At 44.4% G+C, this 14,167-nt stretch overlaps 1 pseudogene across 1 annotated transcript; it reads right to left on the bottom strand.

Moving 5' to 3' along the window:
• Positions 1-5,519: 5,519 nt before the first annotated feature.
• On the bottom strand, positions 5,520-6,015 carry LOC308434320 (PEST proteolytic signal-containing nuclear protein-like; annotated as a pseudogene). The gene is made up of 2 exons: positions 5,831-6,015; positions 5,520-5,731 (listed from the first exon to the last, which is right to left on the bottom strand). The product of its transcript is annotated as a PEST proteolytic signal-containing nuclear protein-like (transcript).
• Between the last annotated feature and the right edge of the window lie 8,152 nt (positions 6,016-14,167).

Below are 14,167 nucleotides of genomic sequence, written 5' to 3'. Positions count from 1 at the left end.
GTTTTCTGGCCTTCAGGGCTGGCCCTATCCTGCTGCTGCAACTGGGGAGAAATATGGCCTGTTCTCCCATTCATGACCCTAGAGCCAGCTCTCCTGCCTGCCAGCGATGGTGAAGGAGAAGGGAGACAGAACATCTCTCCATCTGCGCTACTGCCCAGCAGACAAGAGGAAGATTGGGCTCCCCTGGGCTCACAGCCTTGTGGCTGGCTCAACTGCAGTCCCCACATCCAGGGCCAGCTCTACTGCCCAGGAGAGGTGCAGGGCCTGCTCTCATGACCCCAGGCTCACCTGCCTGACATAGGGAGAGGTTGAGGGTCAGGGAAGGCCTCTTTCCCTCACCTGAGCTCCCTCATACAGACAAGTGTGGGCCAGCTCTCCCACACTCACACCCTCAGGCAGCCTTGCTGTGTTCCCACCATCAGTGTGGCTCTACCGTGCTGCCCAGGTCAGGGGTGGAGCCTCCCTCCTGCTCTCATGACCCCGGATGAGTCCAGCTTTCTTCATTGCTGCTGGTGGTGGTGATGGTGGGGGGGGATCTCTTCACTGCCACACCCCTGCACAGCAGACAAGAAGCAGAACCCCAGCTGCAGTCTGTGGACAAGTTATTATGTGGTTTAACCAGAGGTGCAGGTCAGAGTTTCACAATAGGCTCTCATGTAGACTATGCTGGCCTCAAACTTGATAGTCCTGGGATCATTTGAACATCTGGTCCTGCTCCGTCTCCAGAGCAGTATGATTGCAGGGGTACCATCATGCCCAGTTTATATGATGCTGGAGTTTAAACCAAGGGCTTTGTGAATGTTAGGTAAGCATCCTACCAACTGAGCCATATCTCCAGCCCAAAACGCCAAAATGAAAGCCTTAATCGTCGTCATCATCATCAAGAAAATGCATGAAACCCTAGGTTCAGTCCTCTACTGATAAACCAGACATGATGGTACATCTCTAATCCCACTGCTCTGGAGGTAGAGGCAGAAGGATCAGAAACTCAATGATCCTAGGGGTCATCCTGATCTGCATGAGACACTGTATGAGAAAGAAAAGAAAAACAAACAAAATCTAGGTCAATTCTTGGAACACCTCTGTAAGCTTAAAATGTTTCAAAGTCAAGAAAATGAAATTTCGAAACTACAAGGAACTAAAATTGAAAATGGTTGAAGGTGGTTGCTTTAGGAAATGTCTTGGTGTGTTTGGATTGCTAAAACAAAGCCATAAACAAAATAGCTTCTAAGTGGTAGAAATGTTACCACTGGGCGCTCGGGAGAGCAACTCTGAACTGAGAGGTTCCTGACAGATTCTGTGTCTGTGGAGACCTCAACTTTTTGTTGTTGTTGTTGGTTTTTGTTTTGTTTGTTCTTGTTTTTCCAGACAGGGTTTTCTCTGTACAGCCCTGGCTGTCCTTGATCTCACAGAGGTCTGCCAGGTGAGCTCCGCAACCACCCACCTGAGGGATAGCTTTCTTCTTTATAAACAGTCCTTCTTACTAGTGGCAGACAGGACAAGGAAGATCTCTGGAACCTTTTTAAAAAGTGTTTTTAAATGTCTCCTTTGACAATTTCTTATTTTTTAGCTTATCTTATGTGTACAGGTGTGTTCCCTGCATTTACACCTGTGTTGCCTTCAGAGGCCAGAAGGGGATGCCAGATCCCCTGGAATTGGAGTTATAGACATGCACGGGCCACCATGTGGGGGCTGGGACTCAAACCCAGGTCCTCTGGAAGGGCCATTAGTGATCCCTACTGCTGTGGCAGACCTTGACAGTTTCACAGATGCATACAATATATGTGATTATACCCATCCTCTCCTCTCCCTTTCCTCTGGACACTCTGAAGCCCCTTTCCTCCTCTTCCCCTTCTTCTTTGGTTATAACTGAGTCTTGCTGCCTGCACATCCGTGACTGTGGACCACCCACGGGATCACGAGAGCTTACCAGTGGCCTCTCCCTTAACCAGCAGCTATCCACTGCCCTCAACTAGGGGTGGCGCCTCCTGAACCCCTCTCCTCCTGGCCTTTTAAGCAGGAATATCATCTTTTATAAGAACGTGCTCTGCCCTCATGACTAATCATCTACGGCTCCACTGCTTATAGTCAGCCTGGGAAAGGACACAAACATCTGACCACAGCACCTAATAATACAGACATGGATACAAGGCTGCATACCCCTCCTGTAGAAGATTCCCCTTTCCCCACCTTTCCATGTTACTTCTAAAAGTAAAGAAAACAGGTTAATCAATCAAACCGACAGTCATACAAAGACTGTGCTAAAAAGACTAAGTTTATACTCACAGAGACCTCTTTATTCCAGAAAATAATGAAAAAATAACGTGGTTAATGCCCTCAAGGGATCATGTGTGGTGTGTATATGTGAGTGTACCTGTACCTGTGTGTATGTGTGTGTGTATCTGTGTCTGTCTGCATGTGTGTGTCTGTGTCTATGTGTATGTGTGTGTCTGTACTGTGTCTGTCTGTATCTGTGTATGTGTGTCTATGTGTATGTGTGTGAATGTATCTGTGCCTGTGTGTGAATGTGTGAATGTGTGTGTGTGTGTGTACTGTGTCTGTCTGTATCTGTGTGTATCTGTGTAAGTGTGTGTATATGTGTATGTGTGTGAATGTATCTGTGCCTGTGTGTGAATGTGCGAATGTGTGTGTGAGTGTGTGTGTGTATGTGTGCAAGTGTATGTGGAAACCAGAGGTCAGCTTCAGAAATCCTCTCTTAAGTCATCCCTTACATTTTTGAGACATGGTCTCTGAAGCTGGAGCTAACCATTTCAGCTGCACATTGAGCACTAAGATCTCCCTGTCTCTGCTCCATCCCGGCTCCAGAGTTACAAGTGTATGCTACCATATCTAGCTTTTCTTTTTTCCTTTCCTTTCCTTTTGAGACAGAGTCTCACTGTCGTCCTAGCTGGCCTGGAACTCACTTCCTAGACCAGGCTGGCTTTGAACTCATAGAGATCTGCCTGCTTCTGTCTCCTGAGTTGGAACTCAAAGTGTGGGCTGCCATTCCCAGCCTACAAGCCCAGCCTTATGGGGTTTGGGGATTTGAACTCAGCAAACCCTGTTGCCCTCTGGTCTCCCCAGTGCCATCATTAAGTTTCCAGCTGTGTTAATAAGTGCTGAGGTGCGACCTCACTCCTGCTCTGCAGCTCTTCTGTCTTCCCTTTTGTGGTCCAGAGGGTGGAATCTAGGGTCTCATTCATGTCCATAACTAGTTGACCACTAAATTTTTTAACCCAACTTTTGTGTTATTTGCGATTGAGACCCAGTGCCACTGAATTACCATATTGGCCTTGGCTCCACTGGTAGGCCAGGTGGGTTTTGAACTCTTGCTCTTTCTGCCTTGGCAGTCTTAGCAGCTGGCTTGTGCCAATCAGACTTTGTTCAAGACATTGCATTCTTTTTCTAGATTTATTTATTTTATGTGGATTTATTTTATAAGCCCTTTGCCCAAAGGTATGCACGCATGTCACACGAATGCCTGGTGACCAAGGGTGGCAGAAAAGACACCAGCATACTTGAAACTGGACTTTCAGGTAGTTAGTTGTGAGCCACCGTGTGGGTTCTGGGAACCGAACCCCTGTCCTCCACAAGAGCAGAAAGTGCTCTTAACCCCTGAGCCTCCTCCCCAGCCCCATATTCTTTAAGTCTTTCTAGAGAAAGATGAACGAGAACATTAAAATCACCCATGTGCAAACACATATGCTATAAACTGTCTTTCAGAACCGCTACACCTTCATCTCCTGTCTAATTGTACCTTGCTTGTACCAGGAAATTCTGCCAATCTACCTAGTCCCTGTTTTCAATACACAAATAAATAAATAAATAAATGACCCAAAAAGTTATTTTTTTAAGTTTGACAAAATGTATTGTAATTTTAGTAAAGACATTCAGCTCAGTCATCTCTCTCCATCCTGACCTCAGGTTAACTTGTTATTTGAGTCAAGTAAAGAGTATGTAGGACAGGTGTTATTTCAACAAACAGTAAAACAGACAAATAGACAGTTACATTTATGTATCTCGATATACTTAAATCATGTGTGAACTAATGGTGCTATGTACATTTCCATCGTTTTACTTGGGGCTTGCTAAGTAAAATGAAGTGAACGGAGTGTTAGGAATATCGCAGGCTGCTTCTTGGAAGTCGTTACATTAAAAACTGCCTAAGTAAATAATCACCACCCACTAAACTCGCCAAAGCTGCCCCCAAATAACATTGTAATTTTCAAGGATGTTTTATCATTTCTTTTGTCTGTGACTATTAAAGATGCATTAACTGTCACATTTAAAAAGCCCATATACAATACAAAAATATAAAACAAACACCCTAAATACAGAAATCTAAGCATATGCGATGAGAGACAATGGAAATGTGTTTGAAGAAGTATTTCTGTCCTATTTCAGTCACTAAATGTGCTTTTGAAGTCACTGATGTGTATGTAAGTATGCATATACTTGCATATGTATGAACTTAAAATATTAAGCATGTATATACTTAAAATAAGCCATGGAGTTGTACAAATAAGAAATCAATGTAAATTCAATTCAAACCAGATCTAGTAAGTTAGTAACATAAATGCTTCAAAAGTCATAGAAGGTGTGCCGCCGCCTCTGCCTTCATACAGTGTTAGACCTTCTTTTTGGTATTTAAACCTTTTAAAAGTAAAAGCCAGCCAAACACTTAAAGCAGTATGTACACTGATATTTTTGGTGGTGTTTTTCTTTAAAAGAAACAACTTCCTTAAGCTTTGCCTCAGGTTCTGGTGGAATTGCTTATAGAACTAGAATGGAAACCAGGAGAAGCACCTTCCAAATACTGACTTACTTTGGTAGCAAATAGTGTCCTTTGAAGAACCCTGAACAGAGACAAGCTCCAGTAAAGTGGGCCAGTTACAATACTCAATGCTTCATATGAGAATTTTTAATGAAAAAGAAATGCTTAAAGAGCAAAGCGCCTGCACCACTGATAGCGAAGCAGCGCTAGCAGACAATGGCCCAGAACACGTGAAATGCCCATAGGAAAAGGTTTACTTTAATTCTATCTAATTTACTTTCAGTCAATAGTCCAGTAACATTGTCTTCTCAGTCCAATACTCCCTCTCGGTAAGGCTGATCCAGGGAGCCAGTCAGGTGATGAGGGGAGAAGTCAAGAGAGGAACTGCTTTTAGTTTGAAGTACGCAATAACTTTTGGCTTCCCTCTTAATGTGCTAATAGTTGTGTCTAAAAAAATATGCAATTCTTAGAAAGGTACCACTTCTGATTTCTTTATTATCTGTAACCCTTGGAAACTAATCATGTGAAACTACAAAATTAGCAGATGTCTTAGAATCTATATAAAAAACAAAAATTACCCCTAATTGCAAACTCTAATTTATTAGTGTACCACTCAATCTTTTAAAAAAAGAAAAAAGGAAAAGAAAAAAAATGGCTCAAAAGCTAGTCTTACACAAAAAGAAGACTGCTCCTTCTTGCTCCTTCTACCTACACCTACCCACACCCCAATCTCAGAACGCTTCACTTAATTGTCTTGTTTGTAAACATTTCCAAGATGAGATTTTATATTTCGCTCCCACAGCTTCTGGTTATTGGAAAAGCCATGCTTTCCTTTATTAAAGGAGTTTGGTCCGGCTGATGTTGGTGTGTCCCTTCCAATATTCTTCTTCCTCATCTTTGCTTCTGGAGGCATTTCTTCTGGCTCACTATCTTCATCTTCACTGAAAGCTGCTGCTACTGAAAGAGTTTTTGGAGCAAGAGTTGGAACTGTTTCCTTAGGCTTACGTGCTCCGAGTCTAATGGAGATGGTGGATGCTTTCCTTAACGTCTGACTACCTATGGCAAATCCAAACTTGGACATCTTTGCAGCTTTGTCTTCGGCTGATCGCTTTTCAGTGCTGCGACTGGAACTTTCCCCTCCATTACTGGAACAGTCTTAGTTTTCACAGGTTTTTCTGCTTCTTCTTCAGGTCCTCCAGCGGCTTCTCAGGCTTCTCCTCTCCCGCCTTCCCGTCCGCCATCTTCCCCGCCGCGATCTCCCCCTGCAGCCTGGGCAAGTTATTTTCTTATTTACATGTTTATGGTACTTGAGATAGAAGAATCCAGGGATTATAAGGAACATGCATATCCCTAGCTCCATCCCTGTGTGTGTCTGTGTAACAGGACAGTCTTGGGTGTCAGTCCCTGCTTTCCATGAGGCAGGGTCTCTCGTGTTGTTGGTTTTTGTCCTGGTGCGTTGCCCAGGCTGTCTGACTAGTGAGCTTCCAGGAGATTCTCTGGGCTGTGCGGCCCAGTGTCCCTATAGAACTGTCAGAATTACAGGTGTACACTACAGCACTTAGCTTGTATGTAAGTCTGGAGGGTTCAGACTCAGGTAGTCACACCCAGTCACTTTACCCTGATTTCATCATGTCAGTAGGGAGACATGTCTTGCCTAACTCATGCCACTGATTCTCAAATTTGCACCTGGCAACCTTCTTCCCTATATCTCAATGCCACAGGCTGATTCTCAGTGCCATGTGGTGTAGACAGCTTATCCACCATCTCTTGACTTAGTTTGTTTACCTATAAAATGGGTAGAAACTGGAGAGCTGGTCCAGTGATTAACAGCAGTTGCTTTTGCAGCCTAGGGCCCTGGGTTCAATTTCAATGCCTACATGGTAACTGTTGGCAGCTCTAGTTCCAGGAGATCAGATCCTCTTCCCAGTGTCACCAGTACCAGTCACACACACGGTGCACATATGTAATGGAGACAAATATTTACATACATAGAGTAAAAATAAACCTTTTTTAAAAATGGGGGGCAGGTAGATTATATGGAGCCAGTCCTCAGAGTTCCTCCTAGAGAAACAGAGCTCCTATAAAACTGCAATCTTGTAAGGTCTCCCAGCAAGGACATGTGCATGCTGACTCGGCTGAGAAACCTCACCTAGTGTAGCCAGAGGACACCAGTGTGGAAGCTTTGGGCTCCATCAGTGAGGACACTCTGCTACTGTGACCTCCATCAGCTTAGCAAGTTCAATCAGAACACAGCAGCAACAACCCTAACGAACAACACAGTCTTCCAAAACTAAAACAAGGGCTGGCAAGATGCAGGAGAGGCACTTGCCACGGAGCCTGGAGACCTGAGTTTATCCCTGAAACCCACATGGTGGAAAGGAGAGAACCAACACCTGCAAGTTGTCCTGACTTCCACAGGCGTGCACAGAAATTAATTAATGTAAAGACCTTTTTAAAAAAAAAACAGCAACAACCACAAGGCAGATAATTCACAGGAAAGGAAACACAAATGCCTCTAATCTTATGCAAGAGATGTTCAATTTCATTCATAAGAAGGAATGCCAGAACTTAACCAATGGAGGGCTTTCCACTTATCACTTGAACAAGCCTTTTAAGGCCTATGCATGTGAGCACACTCAGACATGGATGGTCGCAGGATGAATTGGTACAGTTTTTATGGAGGACAATCTGTCATTAGCTACCTAAATAATAACCATATACTCTTTACTCAATAATCCCATTCCCAGGAATTTACCTTAGAGATCACTTGTACATGATGAAGGAGTTGTGTCTAGAATTGCCTATTGTGGCATAGTTTATAACAATTACATGCTGTAAATAACCTAAATGTCCATCAGTATGATGCATACAATGAAACCCTATGAGGCTATAAAATGAGCAAGCTCTTTGTAAACTGATGGGGGGGAGGTATACAAAAGATACATTGTTAAAAGAATAGAGGAAAACACAGAGCAGGGTGACCTTGCGTGACCTATGCTAAAGGGTCATGCATACTGTGATGTTTAAAAAAGTTTAAAAAAAAAAAAAAAAAAAAAAAAAAAAACTCTTTAGGGTGAGTGGTTAGGGCAGGAGCCTTCCACCCTATACATTATACATTTCTGTCCTTTTTGCTGTTGGCTCATGTTTTAACATGGTTCATTTAAACAGGAAACAAGTAATGGTAAACATTTTTACTTGTTTGTTTAAACAGATTTATTATTTAGGGGCATGTGTGAGTGCCTTCATGAGTTTATACTGCAGGCATGTAGGTGACCATAAAGACCAGAAGAGGGCATCAGATCCCCTGAAGCTGGAATTACAGGAGATTCTTAACCACTAGGCCAGCATTTCAGCCCAACCATGTTTATGCAAGCAAACAAACAAACAAAAAAAAAAAAAGCAAATCTACAGTACACAGATGAAAGAAAAGGTAATATTGTGGAGGTCTCCGCAAACACTAGGGACAGCAGACTAAAGATTCACACAAGACAAGGAAGATTCTGCTCAACACAACAACACCTGGTTCAACTTCTAGAGTTTATTTTTGGCATATTTATGCACCACACAATTTTGGGGAAAAAAGTTTCCTAATAACTAACTCCATCTCGTGTATACAAGAAAGCTTAAGACACATTTACATCGAAGCTCTTCACTAAGTTCATAAAGATGGGTTCTGCTGGCTCAGTTAAGGTTCAAGGGAGAATGAGTAAACGTGAAAGTCTCGGGAGTCCCGAGTGGCCTGGCCCTACAGAGCACAGGTCACCAGACTACTAACTAAATCCATTCCCAGCTTCTGGGTGGAAAACAGGTATACACCTTCTCCACTGAGGAGACAACCCTGCATGTCTAATATTCCTAGCTTCCATGGCGTTTATCTGTGAGCACAAGGCCCTTGTGCCCTCTACACGTTTACATTACATAGGTAACTTTTTTCAAAGTCTCACTATGTAGCTCTGACTGGCCTGAAACTCACAGACATCTGCCTGCCTCTGCCTTCAGAAGACACTACCATACCAGGCTGCATTTGTTCACATGTGGGTGAGCACACAATTGTTCTGGTGTTCTCACATGTATGTGCACATGTGTTTGGAAGCCCAATGTTGACATCAAGTGCTTTCTTCAATATCTCTCCACCTTATGTATTGGGGCAGGCTCTCTCTCTCTTACGTCCAAAGCATGATGATTTGACTAAGGCCAGCTTGTTTTTCCCTGGCTTCCAAGTGCTGGGATTACAGCAGGCTGCTGCCACACCCACCCTGCTTCTGTTCCTGTCGACAGTGTTTCTGGGGATCTGAACTCTGGTCTTCATGTTTACATAACAAGTACTTTGTCCATTGATCTATTTCTCCCCAGCCTTGGCACCTTTAACTCATACAACCCTCCTGACAAGTACCAGAATTACAAACAAGCATATACTTGCCTTTATAGTTAAGTGGTGTGTATGTGTGTGTGTGTGTGTGTGCATTAGGGTGGGATGATATACACATGTGTGTGCTTGCCTGGTCATGCAAACACAGAGGCCATAGACTGATATCAGGTGTCTTCCTCTATTGCTTTTGACCATTTTTAATGTTTTTGTTTTTAAAGTGATAATTACATAAATTTCCCCTTTCCTGCCAACCCCCAATGCCTTCCCCTTGCACTCTCAAATTCAGACTCCTTTTTAATGTTCTCTGTCTGTGTGTCTCTCACACATACACACACAAATATGTATGTAAGTGCAACATATGCTCGGTCCATAGAATGTTGTCTGTGTGTTGATCTTAAGGCTAACTACTTGGTACTGGATAACCAGCTAGGGTTGTCTGGCTCCTCCCCGAGGAAGACCATTTCTCCCGTCTCAGCATGCTCCGCTTGCCCGTCTTTTTCTAGGGTTGAAGCTCCAAGATCTTCCTCCTTCCACTGGTGTCGTCATTTTTCAGGTCTTGCTGAGGCATCCACTCTGATTTGCCATTCAGACATTTCTAAGACACACTGTCTCACAGCAAATGTTCTATTCCTCTGGCTCTTAAGCATCTTTCTGTTCCGTCTTCTGCAGGGAGCCTTAGGTGCAGGAACTGTGCTGTAGGTGTATTCCTTGAAACTGGGCTCCGCAGGATTGTTTATTCTCTGCAGTTTAAGGGGTTGTGGTTTTAAGACCAACACGGTCTGAAAATTAACTGTCTTGGCTAAGCTGGCTGGCCAGCAAGCTCAGAAATCCTCCTGCCTCCTCCACCCCGTACTGAAATTATGGGTGTGGGTCACGAAGCCAGCTTTTACACAGGTGCTGGGGACCTGAAGTAAAGTCCCCCTGCTGGCTTAGCCAACATTTTACCCACCATCTCTCCAGTCCACATAGTTAGGCTTAAAAACTGAGTGAGATTTTAAAATATTTAATTTTAGTAAATAAACTCAAACAGAAAAAGATACTTTTTTGCCCTTCACCTTGGAAATTTAAAGCAGTAACACCAATTAGTGCATGGCAGGGCCACACGGGCCACATTCTTGGTACCTTAGGTGTACAGCTTCTTCTGAATCATAGCAACATGTATCAGTGCCTCAGGAAGGACTATGACCTCGCTGGAGAGATGGCCTGACAGCAGCTGCTCCTCTGAAGGACTTGGGTCCTCCCAGCACCCACAGAATGAATGCACACAGTGTACAGACATACACACAGGCCAAACACCCATAACATAAGATAAGGACATTAAAAGAATCATAACCTTTGGCAAAGAAATTCTAGGACCAAGAAAGTCTCCAGTTACAATCACCCCAATCAGAAGAAAGGAGCAAAGCACAGAGCCGATATCTGTGGAGACCTGTGCAGACCTTTGAGACCTGTCCCCCGACCCCATCCCAAGAACCATGCTTTACTGACATCTAGTGTTCACATCAAGTAAGCGCACCTAGCCAAGAGAACCCAGTTGCTTCCTTGTGCCTTAATGCCAAGCCTCTCCTAATTTTTTATTTGGTGGTCCAATCCGCTCTGGTCAACAGTGAACATGTGACGGCCTCACCCACCTGTATGTTTTGTCTGAGACTGGGTCTCACTGTGCAGCCCCGGCTGGCCTAAAACTCCATGCAATGATCTGGAGACAACAGGATCCTCTGGCTTCCAACACCTGTGTGCTGGGACTAAAGGCTTGTGTTAGCCATGCCTGGCTGCTTCACTTAAAAGTTTATTTTTATGTGTGTGTGTGTGTGCGCGCGTGTGTGTGTGTGTGTCCACAGAGATCAGAAGAGGGCTTTCATTCTTCAGAAATGCCATGGTAATGAAAGACAAAGACAGGTGGAGGAATTCTTCTGTATTAACAGATTCATGTTCTCCACGCATGTGATCATGTCAGTCTTCAAAAACTCATGATCCTGTTTAAGGAAAAAGAATTGTGGGCTGGAGTGATGGCTCAGCGGTTAAGAGCACTGAGTGCTCTTCCAGAGGTCCTGAGTTCAAATCCCAGCAACCACATGGTGGCTCACAGCCATCTGTAATGGGATCTGAAGAGGACATGGTGTACTCATATACTGTGGAAGCCCTGTGACTTTTGTAGCATTCCTTCCTGCTCCTAACCTGCAGCCCTCTCCTACAGGCCACTGTATCCTGCTGGGATCATTACCTCTGGGTAACAAAGTACTTACTTCACATGTGTTGAGAAGCAAATAACAAGGTGCTGATCTGGGGAGTGAGGGGAACAGCAGCTCAAAGGCTCAGCTCCATGGTTTGCTTAGTCTCATTGCTCTTGTCTTGGCTCACACTGTAGCCCAAGCTGGTCTGGAATTTACAATGTGACTGGGTTTCAGACTCTGGGGATTCCTCCTGCCTCGGCCTCTTGAGTCCTTGCAGGCATGCGCCTCTACTTCCAGCCTCAGCACTGTTACTTACAGCCCAGAGCTAATGGCATGGGGTCCACTGGCTTCAGGTGCACTGGAGTCAGGGTCATGTCTGTAAATTCCCTGGTTTTCCTTAGGGGAAGGTCTACATTCTGACTCTCAGATTAGTTTGAGACCTTCCAAAGAAGTCAAACGTAGTTCAGTACTTGCTTTTATATAATCTTCATGGTAAAACAGGTTTCAATGTTGTTAAGTGGTTAAGACTGGGGGCAAGGGAGAGTTCAGGATGCATAAAAAAAAAAAAAAATCACATGAAATTAAATTTACACCAAGCAGGATGACATGTGCCTGTAATGTCTGCATTTAGAAGCCAAAGATGGACAAGTTGCTCTATATTTGAGTCTAGCCAAGGCTATGTAATGAGACTCTGCCTAAAATAAAAATTGTAAAAACAATACCCTAAACCATTTCTTAACTTCTGATCCCCTTCTTTCTACTTCCTGAATGCTGGATTACAGGTGTGTTACAGCTTTGGGCTATAAATAATAGTGCTGAGGCTTCAAGTGGTGGCTCATACCTGTAAACACTCAAGAGGCTGAGGCAGGAGAAATCCCCGAGTTTGAGGTTAACCTGTGTTACGTTGTAAGTTCTAGGCCACCCTATAGGTTGTGTGGTGCTGGGGATAGAACCCAAGGCTTCATGTGCACTAGGCAAGCACTGTGTCAACTGGGCCACATCTCTGGCCCCCATCCATAAACATTATTGAACAGCAATGGACCCCAGAGGCTCATGTTTGAATGCTTGGTTCCAGTTAGTGGAACTGTTTAAGACTGATTAGGAGGTGTGGCCTTGTTGAAAGAAATGTGTCACAAAGCCCAGTGTCTCTCTGCCTGAGATCAGGCTGTAAGCTCTTAGCCCCATGCCTGCCAGTCTTCAGCCAAGCAAGCTTCCTGCTATAATAATGAACTAACCCTCTAAAACTGTAAGCAAGCCCCACTTAAGTGCTTACTTCTACGAGCATTGCTTTGGTCATAGCAGCTCTTCACAGCGATATGCCACTAAGACAGTATTTTACATGTAGCACATGCTGTTCTTAAAGTTTGGATCCTCCTGGTCAGTTTCTCAAGTACTGTTCCTACAGTGCGGGGACTGAACCTAAGCCTGTGTTTATGGGACAAGTGCTCTGACACAGACATAGACCCCCAGCTGCCCTAAAATGTTTTAAAGAAACTTCTCTGCCAGAGATGCATAGGAGAGTATGAGGTAATGCTCATGTGGGGAAATAGCAGGGCAAGTCTGTCTGTCCAACTTCTTCCTTTCAGGGAGTGGGATCCTCTGAAGTGAGGGTCTGTCTGACGATAGAGAGCCGTTTCTTTATTCTCAGCTCTTAAGCAGAAAGAGGGGCTATTCGAGACCTGCCCTGGGGAAGGGAAATTCTGTACTCTATGACTTCAGAGGACAGAGGGACTGAGGCACAGGACACAGGAGGGCAGAGAAAAACTGCCTTTAAGGCATTGTCTTCATTACTTTTGGGACTAAGAAATAGTCTCAGCCCTTCACTCGGGTTGGCCTTGCACTCAAGGGTGACCCCCTGTCTTAGTCTCCAGGGCACTGGGGTTATTTCGAGTCTGACCTTGGTTTCCCTAGTTTACAGTCCTCAGCCAAAACACATTCTGGGTATTTTTTCCTGGGCCCCAAACATCACAAGTTCCAAAGACACCCTCAGAGAATGAATGTCCTATCTTCTAGAACTTTCTCAACTCTCCTAATACTGAGATCCTTTACTACAGCCCCTCTCACTGTGCTGAACCCCTCCCTCCCACAAAATTATTTCCTTCCTACTTCACAAATGTAATTTTTCTATTGTTACGAATCGTAATGTAAACATCTGATATGCAGGATGTCTGATGTAAGACCCCTGTGAAAGGGTCATTTGGCCTTCAAGGGGATCACGAGCCACAGATTGAGAACCACTGTTCTAGAAGTAAGCAATGGTCAAATGACACATACACACATTAGGCTGGAGAACACAGAACAGGGCAGATATCCTTGGGCAGGCAGCAAGTATCCAGACATTCTCTGCTGAGGTTTCCTTGGCCAATGTCAGTTATGACACCACAGCAAGAATCATGAAGAACACTCAGGCATTGCTCTGCCTTCAAAGTAGTTAGACTCGAGGCCAGAGAGACAAGTCAGTGGCTGAGGGCTCTTGTTGCTCTTGCAGGACCCAGAGATTGATTCCCAGCACCCACATGGCAGCTCACAACCACCTGTAACTCAATTTCAGGGAGTCTGATGCCCTTTACTGGACTCCACAGGTACCAGGCATACACGTGGTACACAGACATATGTGCAAGCAAAGCATACATGCATTTAAATTTTTAAAAAATATTTTCTAAAGTACTTTTAAATTTCCAAGGTCCCTAGCCTCTAGCCCTGTGCCATTTTGTCCCTTAGGGCTGCACTGATGCCCCAAGTCTCTCTCACCCACAGATAGCACACCTTCAAACTCTGAGTTAACTTCTTAACATTTCCCTCAACTGAACGCCAAGTGTCACATCCCCGGTCTCCTGCCAAAATGGGGTT

The sequence above is a fragment of the Micromys minutus genome, assembly GCF_963924665.1.
Source record: "Micromys minutus genome assembly, chromosome: 21".
Classification (NCBI taxonomy): domain Eukaryota; kingdom Metazoa; phylum Chordata; class Mammalia; order Rodentia; family Muridae; genus Micromys; species Micromys minutus.
This window is presented reverse-complemented; position numbering and strand designations above follow the sequence as displayed.